This window comes from Callithrix jacchus, chromosome 15 (assembly GCF_049354715.1).
Source record: "Callithrix jacchus isolate 240 chromosome 15, calJac240_pri, whole genome shotgun sequence".
NCBI lineage: Eukaryota > Metazoa > Chordata > Mammalia > Primates > Cebidae > Callithrix > Callithrix jacchus.
This window is the reverse complement of record NC_133516.1, coordinates 35,685,036-35,698,321: the sequence shown is the minus strand read 5'-3', so window position 1 is coordinate 35,698,321 and position 13,286 is coordinate 35,685,036. Positions and strand designations below refer to the sequence as shown.

At 50.2% G+C, this 13,286-nt stretch overlaps 1 long non-coding RNA gene across 3 annotated transcripts; it reads right to left on the bottom strand.

Annotated features, from left to right (window-relative positions):
* Positions 1-9,642, bottom strand: LOC103788246 (uncharacterized). Of its 3 annotated transcripts, none has more exons than XR_004734413.2 (4): positions 9,496-9,642; positions 2,251-2,440; positions 1,852-1,917; positions 1-702 (listed from the first exon to the last, which is right to left on the bottom strand). It is a non-coding gene; the product is annotated as an uncharacterized LOC103788246 (long non-coding RNA). The 3 variants fall into 3 exon arrangements; XR_614129.4 differs by lacking the exon at positions 9,496-9,642 and adding an exon at positions 6,211-6,323; XR_004734414.3 differs by lacking the exon at positions 9,496-9,642 and adding an exon at positions 3,579-3,907.
* Positions 9,643-13,286: the final 3,644 nt, after the last annotated feature.

Here is a 13,286-nt window from a genome sequence, read left to right as displayed (position 1 = left end):
TCCTACTCCGGGCTCCTGGCAGGTAAACTATGTGCCCTGCAGCTCACCCCTGGGAGGGGTGCTGGGGTGCTGGCACCATGCTCCTAACTGGGCCAGGAGGACGGCTCTGGTCCATCAGGTCAGACTATTCACTCTCCTAGAGAGACTTGAGCCTCACAGGCCTCAAGCCCCTGGCCTAGGCAGCCCAGGGAAGAGCCAGGAACTGGAGGGTTGGCAGGGAGGCACTAGAGAGGCTGACCAGGGCAGAGGCAGAGCAGCCAGTGCTATCCCACCAGGCCCCTGGCTGTGTGGCCTTCAACTAGGTGTTGGAGATCTTGCGTCCTGTTTTATCCCTGGTAAAATGGGGTTAATAATAATACGATTTTGAAGAATAGATTGAGATCACACAGAACAAGGCCTGAGCTGAGTTCAGTCACGGGAGGCTTGAAATTCCTGCATGTTTAATTAAACATCTGCAAAATGTAATATTAGGACAACCTGTCAACTGTAGCACATCTTAACTCATATAAAGTGATTCCAAAGTGTTATAATGCAGGAAGTAGGTGCATTTTAACCTACTTGGGTTGAGAGCTGAGAGTCTGCAGAAGCTTTGGGAGGGTGTGGCCTCAGCTCCCGTGGAGGGAGACCAGCAGTCTCTTACGGTCTGTACCTCTTTTGGAGTCTTTCTAGAAACTTTTCTAGAAACTGGTCCATTCTTCTTTCCTGGAGAGGAAGAAAAGAGGAGTCCTGGACAGATAGGGCAGGGCTCAAGGGGACCCCTGCCCAAGGCCGGGAGGTGCCTCCTAGTCCTCTGAGGGGAAAGGGCTCTTTATCCCCAGGCAAAAGGTGGACCCTGGACAGCTGGAGTTGCTCCTGGCCTCACAGGATGGCAGGTCTGGGCCCATAGCTGATGGGCTCACAGCTATGGGGAGAAGTGGGCACATGGCAGGGTATGGTCGTTCATGTCGGTAATCCCAGCACTTTGGGAGGCCCAGGTGAGCAGATCACTTGAGGTCAGGAGACAACACAGCGACTGGGGACTTGGTCACCAGTCTGGCCAACACAGCGAAACCCCATCTCTACTAAATATACAAAAGTCAGCCAGTTGTGGTGGCGCATGCCTGTAATCCTGGCTACTCAGGAGACTGAGGTGGGAGAATCGCAGGAACCCAAGAGGTGAAGGTTGGAGTGAGCTGGGATCGCACCAGTGCACTCCAGCCTAAGCAAGAGTGAGACTCCATCTCAAAAAAAAATAAAAAGAGGCTGGGCATGGTGGCTCATGCCTGTGATCCAAGCACTTTGGAGGCCAAGGCAGGTGGATCACCTGAGGTCGGGAGTTCAAGACCAGCCTGATCAACATGGTGAAACCCCATCTTAAAAATAAATAAATAATTGGGGCCGGACGCGGTGGCTCACGCCTGTAATCCCAGCACTTTGGGAAGCCGAGGCGGGTGGATCACGAGGTCAAGAGATTGAGACCATCCTGGTCAGCATGGTGAAACCCCGTCTCTACTAAAAATACAAAAAATTAGCTGGCCATGGTGGCGCGTGCCTGTAGTCCCAGCTACTCGGGAGTCTGAGGCAGGAGAATTGCCTGAACCCAGGAGGCGAAGGTTGCGGTGAGCCGAGATCGCGCCATTGCACTCCAGCCTGGGTAACAAGAGCGAAACTCCATCTCATAAATAAATAAATAAATAAATAAATAAATAAATAAATAAATAAAATAATTAATTAAAAAGAAAAATAAAAAGAAGTAGGCATAGTACTACAGCACCAGTCTGGGACAGCAGAATGGAGAAGGCATCACTGGTCAGGGATGGTGAGGGCAGCAGATTCCTGGGAGGACCTTGGATAAGCAATCAGTTTACATACCTGGGTCTTCGTCCATGGCCATGTTGGACCAGGCTGGTCAACTCCTCCACTGAACAGACAGGCACACTAAGGCCAGAGAGAGGAGATATCAGAAGGCCACATGAGATCAGAATTGGGACAGAACCCAGGGAAATTGTGTCCTTGCCCTAAGAGTCCTAGATCTGTAGACTATCAGAGAACCGGAGTCCTCAAAGACCATTTGGTCCAATCCCCTGCCACAGTACACAGAAGGGGAATGTGCCCGTCCTGGGCCTGTTTGCCTCAAATCCTTCTTCATCCTTCCCCTGCTCTGATCTTTGCCCATGGCAGAGGAGCCCAGCCTCTTCAGGCTGCATTCCCATGCCACGTGGCCTAGTTTGGCCTGTAGGGGAAAATGGAGGGAGGTGAGAAGAGAGATACCTTAGGCAGTATTTCCAGCTGTGACTGCATCTCCTCTGTGGCCTCAGACTCCCCTGGACAGGCCCCGTGATGTTCTGGCTTCTCCCACATGACACAAGTTATCAGTCAGTAGTACTTTAGTAACAATCAGTTGATGAGGTTCCTTAAATCCACTGCAATCTTAGACAGGACTCCACGAAGGAGGAGGCAGCTGGCAAAAAGATTAGCACAGAGCCAGGGTAAGGAAGGCAGCTCTGCAAAGGAACGGGGACCGACTTCACTTCTCCGGACTTCAAGGCCCAATAGGGAAAGAGAAGCCATTCTAGGTATTTCAAATAGAAGGAACTGAATGTAGGGACTCCATTGTACAAGTGATGAAAGAGTGGAGAAGCTATAAAGGGAATGGAAAGGCAACCCAGAAAGTAGCACCAGCAAGAAGCTACCACCACCCCCAGGCCGGAGGGACAAAGGGAGGAGGCAGTAGTATGCACGAGCCACACCAGAGATCAGCAGCCTGCTGGATTTTCCCAACCGTGTTTCTCAACCGGGTGTTTGTGGCAGAAACTTCCCCATTGGGCACCTACTTCCCTCCCTGACTGCAGGCCCGGGGGCACAGCTGGCTAGAAAAGCTGCTGCTTCCCCCGCCCGGCTTGTCTGCAAGCTGGAGAAGTTGGGGCTTGTGCTGCTGCCCCTCTGCCTCTACAGTGTCCAGAGGGAGAGCCCAGTGCCTGCTAAGCCCAATCGCCAGGGGATTGGGAAGACAGCTGAGGACAGAGTTCCTCCAAGCAATGCTCCAGAAACCAGGAAGTTGAAATCTCCATCCCATCATCCAGACTTCAAACAGCACCAACTCCTCAGGGACGTGATGCCAATTTTAAACAAACCGATAGGCCCTTACTGAGTATCTGCTGTGTGCCAGACACCATTATGTTATGCTGGTTTTACCTGACTCCAAGCCTATGAGGTGGGCATTGTTGTATAGCCCCGTTATAGATGGGGAAACAGGCTCTGCAGGGTCAAGCCACTTTTCCAGGGTCCTTACTCTAAGATGAGGCTGTGCTATTTTGCATTGAATCTCTCACTGCCCTGAAGTGCAGACGTGGACAACCTTTGGCATTTACCATTTCAATATTTGGGGTTACAAGTGTTCGCGAGTGACCTCAAAGGTCGGGGATTTTCTGTCATTTGTAGCATGGCCAAGGCATGAATTTGAGCCCTGCATAGATCAAGGCTGGTGGCGGGAGGAAGGGACTGATGTGGGGGCTTAAATGAGGTGAAGCAGGCTGAGCTCTTGACCAGCACCCCCAGGGGAAGGCACGGGGGACTCTCTGCCTGTGGGGTCAGATTACCTGATCCTCTCCTACGGTTGCATGACCTTCAGCCAGTTCCTTTACCTTCCTGCCTGTAAGATGAGACACATAAGCCTGACCTTGGAGGGTTCTCGTGAAGACTGAGATCATGCATGTAAAGGCTCCAGTGCTCCTGGGGCTCAGTAGGTGCTCTTAGGACTCTGTCGTTGATCGTGCCTTGCAAAGGGGGGCATAATTTACAATTTGTGGCAGGTCCTGAGGCTGAGTCATTAGGAGCTCCAAGCGCAGGCAGGGTGATTTGCCAGGGCCAGGGTAACCAGGAGCACCCACATCAGTGAGATATGAAGTCACACAGGCAGGTGGGGCTGGGTATGTACTCAGAGGCTCTGGCCTTTGGGTGTGCGGATCACAAGGTCAAGAGATCAAGACCATCCTGGCCAACATGGTGAAAAATACAAAATTTTTCTCCACTAAAGTACAAAAATGCAAAAATTATTTTTATTTTGTCTCTACTAAAAATACAAAAATTAGCTGGGCATGGTAGCGAGTGCCTATAGTCCCAGCTGCTCCAGAGGCTGAGGCAGGAGAATTGCTTGAACCCAGAAGGTGAAGGTTGCAGTGAGCCAAGATCATGTCATTGCACTCCATCCTGGTGACAGAGTGAGACTCTGTCTCGAAATAATAATAATAATAATAATGCTTCTGAAGCCCCTAACCCATTTCTGACACAGGCTACAGGCTTCACTAATGTCAGCAGTTACAGGTTTTTTTTGTTTTTTTTTTTTTGAGTCAGAGTCTCACCCTGTCACCCAGGTTGGAGTGCAATGGCACGATCTCAGCTCACTGCAACCTCTGCCTCCTAGTTTCAAGAGATTCTCCTGCCTCAGCCTCCTGAGCAGCTGGGATTGCAGGCATGCACCACCATGCCCAGCGAATTTTTTGTATCTTTAGTAGAAATGGGGTTTTACCATGTTGCCCAGGCTGGTCTCGAACTCCTGATCTCATGGTCCACCCACCTCGGTCTCCCAAAGTGCTGGGATTATAGGCATGAGTCACCACGCTTGGCCTAGCAGTTACAATTATTTAACATCAGTGGTGACTATGATTTTCATGAGGGTTGGACCAGAGCTTCAGGGCACGAGTTGAAGGTGACACTTTCCCCACATCCCCAGTGGTGATTCCTGGGCCACGGCAGCCTCGGGACCCACTTGCTTCCCAACTTTGGCTTTCTCTGAGGAGGATTCCTTTAGCACCCACAAAGAAGAGACTTTTCTCCATCAATTCTCCTCAGAATTGCATTAGGGGAGTGACGGAGGCCTCCTGACCTGGGGCACTTCTGACTGCTCCATCAGCTCCTACAGGGCTGATTAGGACATGGGTCTGGATGCCTGGTTGTGAGGTGCTGGCTACATCCACCTGGCTTCAGGTGCAGCGTCACTCTGCAGAGGCCCTCCCTGACCCCAGCTGAAGCAGGCCTTGAGATCACATCACCTTGTCTTCCTGCTTTCAGAGTACTTATCAGGATTTAGAATACTCGGCCCACCTTCCCACACTGGGAGCAAAGCTCCTTGAGGCAGGGTCTGTACCTTGGAGCCCAGCACTTAATAGAGACTGGTAAACATTTGCTGAATGAATGAATGAATGAATGAATGAATGAATGAATGAATGACAGCCAGTAAGGCAGAAGGGGTATGTTGGCAGGAGGCACAAGAACACTAGACAGAAGGCCTGAGTTCTAAGCCTAGCTCTGCCCTCAACAGCTGTGTGACCCTGGGCCTCAGTCTCCCAACCTGTGGCATGAGGTCTTTGGGGAGATGAGCTTCAAGACCCCTTTGAGTTCCAACATTATGTGCCTCTGAGAGGTCCCTGCCAAGCTGCGACTCTAGGAAGCCTTCCGGCTGCTGGGCAGCAGAAAGTTGCTGCGACAAATGCAAGCAGGTCTATTTTGAAATATTTTCTGATTGGCTGTGCCTGGGCCATGAGTGAGTAAGCCTAGAGAATTCTCCCTCCTCCCTTCCCATGGGGCCACCTCCCCAAGCACATGACTCAGGGCACACATACACATAGTACCACAGCACTCACAGGAACACATGCACACACATGCTCAGTCCATGCACACACATTCACATACTCTCTTACACACACGTACACACACATACACACACACAGAGTTATACCTGCATGCACACCCTCCACATATAGTTGCCCATATATGGTCACACAAGCACACCACACAACACAGGTGAACACACACACATGTACTCCTATACATCCTCACTCATACACGTTCTTACACATGTGCACACTCACACCCTTATGAACACAGGCACACAGTCACATACATTTGTACTCACACACTCCTTTGCACACTGCCATATATGCGCTAACTTGCATCACTCACACCCACACAATGCTTACACAATCACTAGCGCTGGCACAGGCTCACACACATTCGGCTGACTCACATGTGCATTAACACACTCACACTCATGCTCACATGCTCAACCAGCATATACACCCTCCTACAGGCACACACCCTCACACAATGCACACATACCCACTCACACACTCACACTCATCTACACACTTACATTTACTGTCCCACCTGCACGCTCACGTAGTCATGCAAACTCAATTGGTCACACACACGCACACACACACACTTACGTACCCTATTCTGCAGCACAAGCTCCACCCCGATCCTTGGGCAGATCACCCCTCCCAGCTCCCCAGGCCAGGCCTCCTCTGATGGTTGCTCCCTGTTCTCTTTTCCCTCTTGGTTCTATTTATTTTTCTTAGCTATGATGAGCATATTTGGAGAAGGATCTATTTTCATCTTATCTGGAAACATATTTCCTCTCAGTCATGAGCTCGGCGGATCAGTGAGAAGACTCCTGGCTGCTGTGGTGTGGGCTGGGAGGGCTGAGGCCAAGCCAGGATGGAGGCCAGAAAGCCACAGAGGTGGCAGGGCTTCCCAAGATGGTCTGGTAGCCTGAGCCAGGGCCACTGCATCTGAAATCCTTTTTGGGTAACCCTGGAGTTCAGGGCAGCTGCTCCCCATAAACGTGGCTGTGTCTCAGGGAGTCTGACCTCCCTCTTTCCTTCTTCCATCTGACCTGAGGGTGCGCCTGGCTCCTTAATGTTGCTCTTTTTTATGAAGGAGTAGAGCCTTTATAGATCATCTTGTCCCTCTCAGTTTTTACGTGACAAAAGAAATAATGCATTCTCTTCAGTGAACATTTCCTCTGCCCCAACCTGTGCAATGCTCTCTGCATGCAAGAGTCATTGCAGCCTCATAACTGCCTCAAGAGATTGTGCTATTCATTTCATGAATAAGAAAACAGGCTCAGAGAGGTCAAGGGACACATATAAGGCACACAGCAGTGGGGCAGAACAGGGTCCTTCTGTCTTCCTGTACTGTCTCTAGCACTCATCCTGCAGAGTTGCCTGCAGATGACCGGGGACTAAAAGGCTGGCCTTGGCTGGGTGGTGGGTTTAAACTGGGACTCCCAAGGGTGCATATCCAGGGGGTGCCTTCTCTGTTGGTGGCCTTGGTGGCTGCCATGTGTGGGTAGCTTCTAGCTGTCAGATATCAATGACACTGGTGTTGGGTATGGCAGGGCAGGCCTCTGGGAGGGTGGATTGCACAGAGACTCCGAAACCCGAGGCCTTTGTCCAGGCCGTACCTTCTTTCCTTTAGAACCAGTGTTCCTTCCTTTACACACGTGCTCCCATGTGGCAGCCCTGGGAAGCACAGCAGGGTAGGGTAGGCCTTCGTGCCCCAGGCAGAGCCCCTGGTTTTGTGTGCCCTTTCCTGTCCCCGTGTATGTTGGCACACAGGAGGTGCTCAGTACATGTCGGCTAAAATCAAAAGGATAAAACAGTGGGCTAAGGATTTAAACAGGCATGTCTCCAAAGAAGATATGGAAATGTCCAATAAACTCATGAAAAGATGTTTAACATCACTAGACATTAGGGAAATGCAAATCAAAACCACAATGAGATACCACTCCATACCCAGTAAGATGGCTATAACCAAAAAGATGGGCAATAATAAGTATTGGTGGGGACGTGGGGACATTGGAGCCCTTATACCCTGTTAGTGGGAATGTAAAGTGGTACAGCCACTGTGGAAAACAGCCTGTTTAACACAGAGTTACCACAGGATCCAGCAATCCCACTCCTAGAGAATTAAAAACACATGTCCACATGAAACCCTGTGTACAAATGTCCGCAGCAGCGTTATTCCTAATAGTCACCCAAATGTTCATCAACTGATGAATGAAAAACATAGTCTATCCGTACAGTGGAATATTACACAGCCTTAGGAAAGGAGTGAAGTACTGATGCACGCGTCCACATAGACAACCTTCAAAACCGCGCCAAGTGAAAGAATCCACATGGCGACAACCCCATTCTGGATGGTGCCTTTTACATAAATGTCCAGAACAGGCAAATCCAAAGAGACACACAGTAGATTAGTGGTTGCCAGAAGTTGGAAAGAAAGGAGTTTGGGGAGTGACTACTAATGAGTATGAGGTTTCTTTTGGAATTAGATGGTGGTAATAGTTGTAAATATATAACTCTGTAAATATACTAAAACTCACTGAATTGTCCACTTTTAAAAAGTGAAAAAAAGAGAGGAAAGGAAAGAAAGAGAGAGAGGGAGAGAGGGAGGGGGAGGAGGGAGAGAGAGAGAAAGAAGGGAAAGAAAGGAGAGAGGGAGAGAGAAAGAAAGGAAAGAAAAAGCAAGCAAGAAAGAGGGAGGAAAGAAAGAAGGGGGAAAGGAAAGGAGAAAGGAAAGAAGTATTGAAGCTCCAAAGAGTCTCTGTGGGGATGGAGATGGAGGTCCAGAAATATTAACTGCTTTTCCACGGTCACACGGAGAAATGATGTCAGCCTGTTGATGCAAATGCTATAAAAATGGCACTAACAGATTCTATTTGTTAAGCACACTCATCCTATTTGCCTGATGGTGTGGATGCCTCCACCTTCATTATCTCATTTATTTCTCACCACAACCCACGTGGCGAGTATTGTTGTCCTTATTTTTACAGATGAGGAAGTGGAAGCTCAGAGAGGTGAAGTGACTTGCCCAAGAGGCACTCGAGCTTACTAATCCCAAGATAAGTCCATCTCCAAATGGTGGGGAAAATGGTTCTGAGGGACCCGGTGGTGGTGGTCGTTTTGAGACAAGGTCTGGCTCTGTCACCTGGGCTGGAATGCAATGGTGCCATCTGGGCTCACTGCAACCTCTGCCTCCTGGGCTCAAGCCATCCTCCCTCCCCAGCCCTCTGTGTAGCTGGCACTACAGGTGCACACCACCATGCCCAGCTAATTTTTGTAGTTTTTGTAGAGATGGGGTTTCCCCATGTTGCCCAGGCTGGTCTCAAGCTCCTGAGCTCAAGGGATCTGCCCACCTGGGCCTCCCAGTGTTGGGATTACAGGCATGAGCCACCGTGCCAGCCGTGGTTTTTTTTGTGTTTTGTTGGGTATTTTACACGGCAACCCGAATCCTCAATGCAAGAGGAAAGGCAGGAATGCAAGTTGGTGGTTCTGCATCTGACAGGTGCTCAGGGCTCAGGGAGGGACCTGCTGGTTCCCGGCAACATGCAGGTCTCCAAGCTGGAACCCCAGCCCCCTTCAGGAGCAGGTGCTTGTGAGTAGCTTTTGAGAAACTGGCCCAGGAGAGTCTGGAACAAATGTCCATGCTGGGCTGTTGTTTTCAGGGGCAGGAAACATAACAAGTGCTCATGACGGGGCCTCACCTGGCTCTGGCCCAAACTCTTCGGGTGTTTGGATAAATACGAGCTACCTCGTTTCACTTCTCTGTGACCTTTCTATGTGTGTAGCTCTAGGTCCCAAGTTCCAAAGCTTAGGGACAGTCCCTTCCCATCTAGCACAAGAGAACCCCTGATCCAGGCCAGCCCTGAATGTGCCAAGGGCACTTTCTCACCAGGAGGTTTTGGCATTGCTGATGAGCAGCTTGTAGAAATGGTAAAGTGGGCCTCTGAGGACCGACAGCTTGGGCTCCACCCTGGTTCTGCTACCTCCTGGCTGGGTAACCTGAGCAAGTCACTTCACTCATCTTCATCTCAGTTTCTCCATCTGTAAAATAGGGACAATAGCTCATAAGATCATTATATATTATTGCAATCTCACCTCCTAAGATTGACGAGATTAATTGGAGTGATGCATGGAAAAACGAGGCCTGACTCAGGGGAAAGACTCTGCAGTATCAACCACAATCACAGTTACGGGGCCCACGGACCCAGCATTAGAGAGCCTGAAGGCTCTAGACCAGCACACGTATTTCAGCACACTTGCAGCCAAGCACACCTTCATACCCACCCCCACACTACATGCGCTGCATGTGACCTTGCATTCCCGCTTTCGCATCCACACTCAACGTGTAAACTCACAAGCATGTCCATTCACATGCAGGGAGACATCCACCCACACATGAACACTATCCATCTGAAAGCCGACTTTGGCAAACGGGCCTGCATACACATGCAAATGCGCACTCACTTTCCCCCATGAGCCTGAACATATGCATCTGAATTTGTATTCATCCGCATACACACGTCCACAAACATGAGCCTGCTCTTCTCAGGACCACCAGCTCAGCACTGGCCACTGACCGGTGAGTGGAAGAACCTCTGCACTCCGGAGCAGCCTCAGCCAACTCCTGGGTCCTCCAATAGGCTCGGCAAGTTCCTGACTGAATCTTCACTGTTACTGGCCTCTCTGCCTGGCACGTCCCTCTATTTGACTAAGCCCTTTCACCCCTCAAGATTCATTTCAAAAACATCCCCTACAGGAAAGCTTCCCTGATTCTCCAGCCAAAAAGATCTGCCCCCTGATCCCTGTATTCCCCTTGTGGGTTTTTACCACCTCAGCGTGCCTGGTGTCACTCTTGTGTTCCCCTCAGAAGGAGAAAGCACTGCTGCCTGAGAGAGCAGTGACTGGCTCATTCACCCGTGTGCCCCCTTCCAATGGCCAGCACAGAGCGCTGAATGGAATGAAACATACTGATTGTGTGAGCTTTGCAGGTTACTCTCTGTCCCCAGATCAACGCCCAGGGGAGCAGGCAAAGCCAGGGCCCCATGGCTGCTCATTGCAACCCATGGGCAGATCCCAGGTCCCAGGGGCTGCCCTGTGTACTCAGGTAAGCACTGCCTCCAGCCCCTACTGCTCTGACCACTGGCCCTGGGCCCAACCCTGAGGCTTGTCCAGCCTGGGGGCAGATTTCAGAACTTGCTTTGCTTTTTGAGGCAGACAGACTTTTCTAGCCCACTGAAGGAGGCAGCTTTTCCAAGGTACCTGAAGATCCGCCCTCAGGCAGTGCTTCTCAGAGCCTAGGCCATTGTATCAGAAGCCTCCAGAGGACTGGCTTGGTGGCTGGCTGCATACAGTGGCTCATGCCTGTAATCCCAGCACTTTGGGATGCTGAGGCAGGTGGATCACTTGAGGTCAGGAGTTCAAGACCAGCCTGCCCAATATGGTGAAACCCTGTCTCTACCAAAATTACAAAATTAGCCAGGTGTGGTGGAACATGCCTGTAATCCCAGCTACGTGGGAGGCTGAGGCAGGATAATAGCTTGAACCCAGGAAGTAGAGGTTTCAGTGAGCTGAGATCACATCATTGCACTCCAGCCTGGGCAACAGAGCAAAACTCTGTCTCAAAAATAGAAGAAGGAGAAGGAGAAGGAGAAGGAGAAAGAGAAGAAGAGGAAGAGGAAGAAGAAGGAGAAGGGGAAGGGGAAGGAGAAGGGGAAGGGGAAGGGGAAGAGGAAGAAGAAGAAAGAAAGAAAGAAGAAGAAGCCGCCCCAGAGCTTTGCAGAGGTGGAGCCCAGGAATCAGCATAAACTATAAACACTCTGGGTTAGGTCTGGTTAAGGGACTGAAAACCATGCTGCCCAGTGCAAATTTTGGCACTACCATTCACTAGTACTTAGGCCTGTCCCTTAACTTTGCTAAGCCTCAGTTTCTTGGCCTGTAAAATGGGGATAATAATGGTTCCTACATTGTAGGGCTGCTATGGGAATGAAAGGAAATGAAACAATGAAAGTGAAGTGTCCAGCACAGTGCTTACGTGGACAGATGTGGATGACTAGTATCACACCTGCATTCTCATGCCCTGGGACTTTTGAGAGAGGCAGAGCCTTGAGGTCCTGCTTCTGGAAGGGTCCCTGATTGGGGATGGGGTGGGGGGGCTCTGGGAAGCAGAAGCCTTAGCCCGGCAGCGCCCTCACCCAGGACCATCTGCCACCTAGTGGCTGGTGTGTGGCACCATGCCCAGCCCTCCTGCCTCCACCCAGCTGAGATCCATGGCCCAGCTGGCCAGAGCTTCCACCTTGTGTCCTGGGCGACACTGGCAGCCTCCCTTCCTGCCCCTCTGCCCTGGGAGCCTAATTGGCTTGGCACCAGCTCTGGCACTTCCCTCCAGCTTTGTGATAAAATGGGTGGCTTGGGTCAGATTTCCCTGGCAGGGAGGCTACATGGCACAGATGCAGGAGGCAGGGAGGAAGGCTGGGGAAAACAGCTCCTTCGATGACCACCAATTACAACCTGGTATTCTCAAGGAGCCACTTGCTCTCCAAACTAGGTGACCCCCAGGAAAGAACCCTATGTACTTGTCTTTCTTCCTTTCCTAGTCCTTCATTATTCATTAATTCTAATGCACTTACAAATGCATTCATTCATTCAATATTGAATGTTTACTATATGCCAGGTGCTCAATGGTGATCACCAGGAATTGGCAAAATTTTTCTGTAAAGGGCCAGCTAACAAATCCTTTCAGCTTTGTGAATCAACTTATTCTGCTGCTGAAGAAAGCAAGTAGCTATTGATAATATGTAAACAAATGGGTAGGTGTGCCTATGTTCCAATAAAACTGTACTTGTGGACACTGAAAAAAAATTTGTTTGAGACAAAGGTCTTACCCTGTTGCGCAGGCTGGGGTGCAGTGGCATGATCATAGCTCACTGCAGTCTTTATGTCTCCAAACTCAAATGATCCTCCCACCTCAGCCTCCTCAGTAGCTGGGTCTACAGGCATGTACCACCAAGCCTGGATAATTTATTTATTTATTTATTTATTTTGTAGAGACAGGGTTTCACCATGTTGCCAGGCTGGTCTCAAGCTCCTAACCTCAGGTGATCCACTCACCTTGGTCTCCCAAAGTGCTGGTTTTACAGGCATGAGCCATCATACCTGTGGACACTGAAATTTGAATTTTATGCCATTTTCATGTGTCATGAAAATATTCTTTTAATTTTTTTCCAACCATTTATAAATGTAAAATCTATTCTTTGCTTGTAGGCCATACAAAAGGCAACATCCAGTGGGCCATTGCTTGCCAGCCCTGAGCTGAGTCCTCCATGGGCAAGACCGTGGAGTGTGCTACGCCCAGTGAAGTGTGCAGGCCAGTACTTCTAACAGGGTCAAGACTTCTGGAGAGCCTCACTGGGGAGGAGGGGGCGCCTCCAAGCCTACCACAGCTCAACCACTGCGGCCCTCCCAGACTCCGCTCTCTCAATGCCACACATGTTCTCCATGGCTTACATATAGGGACTCCTAGGTCTCCTTTACAATCAGAAGGTTTTTTGAGGGCAAGAACATTTCTATCCAAGCATTTGGAATCAGTAGGGACCTGAGTCCAAATAACTCCTTGACCACCCCTTTACTGAATGGCCTTGGATGAGTTAGTAAACATCCCTGTGCCTCAGTTTCCTCATCTGT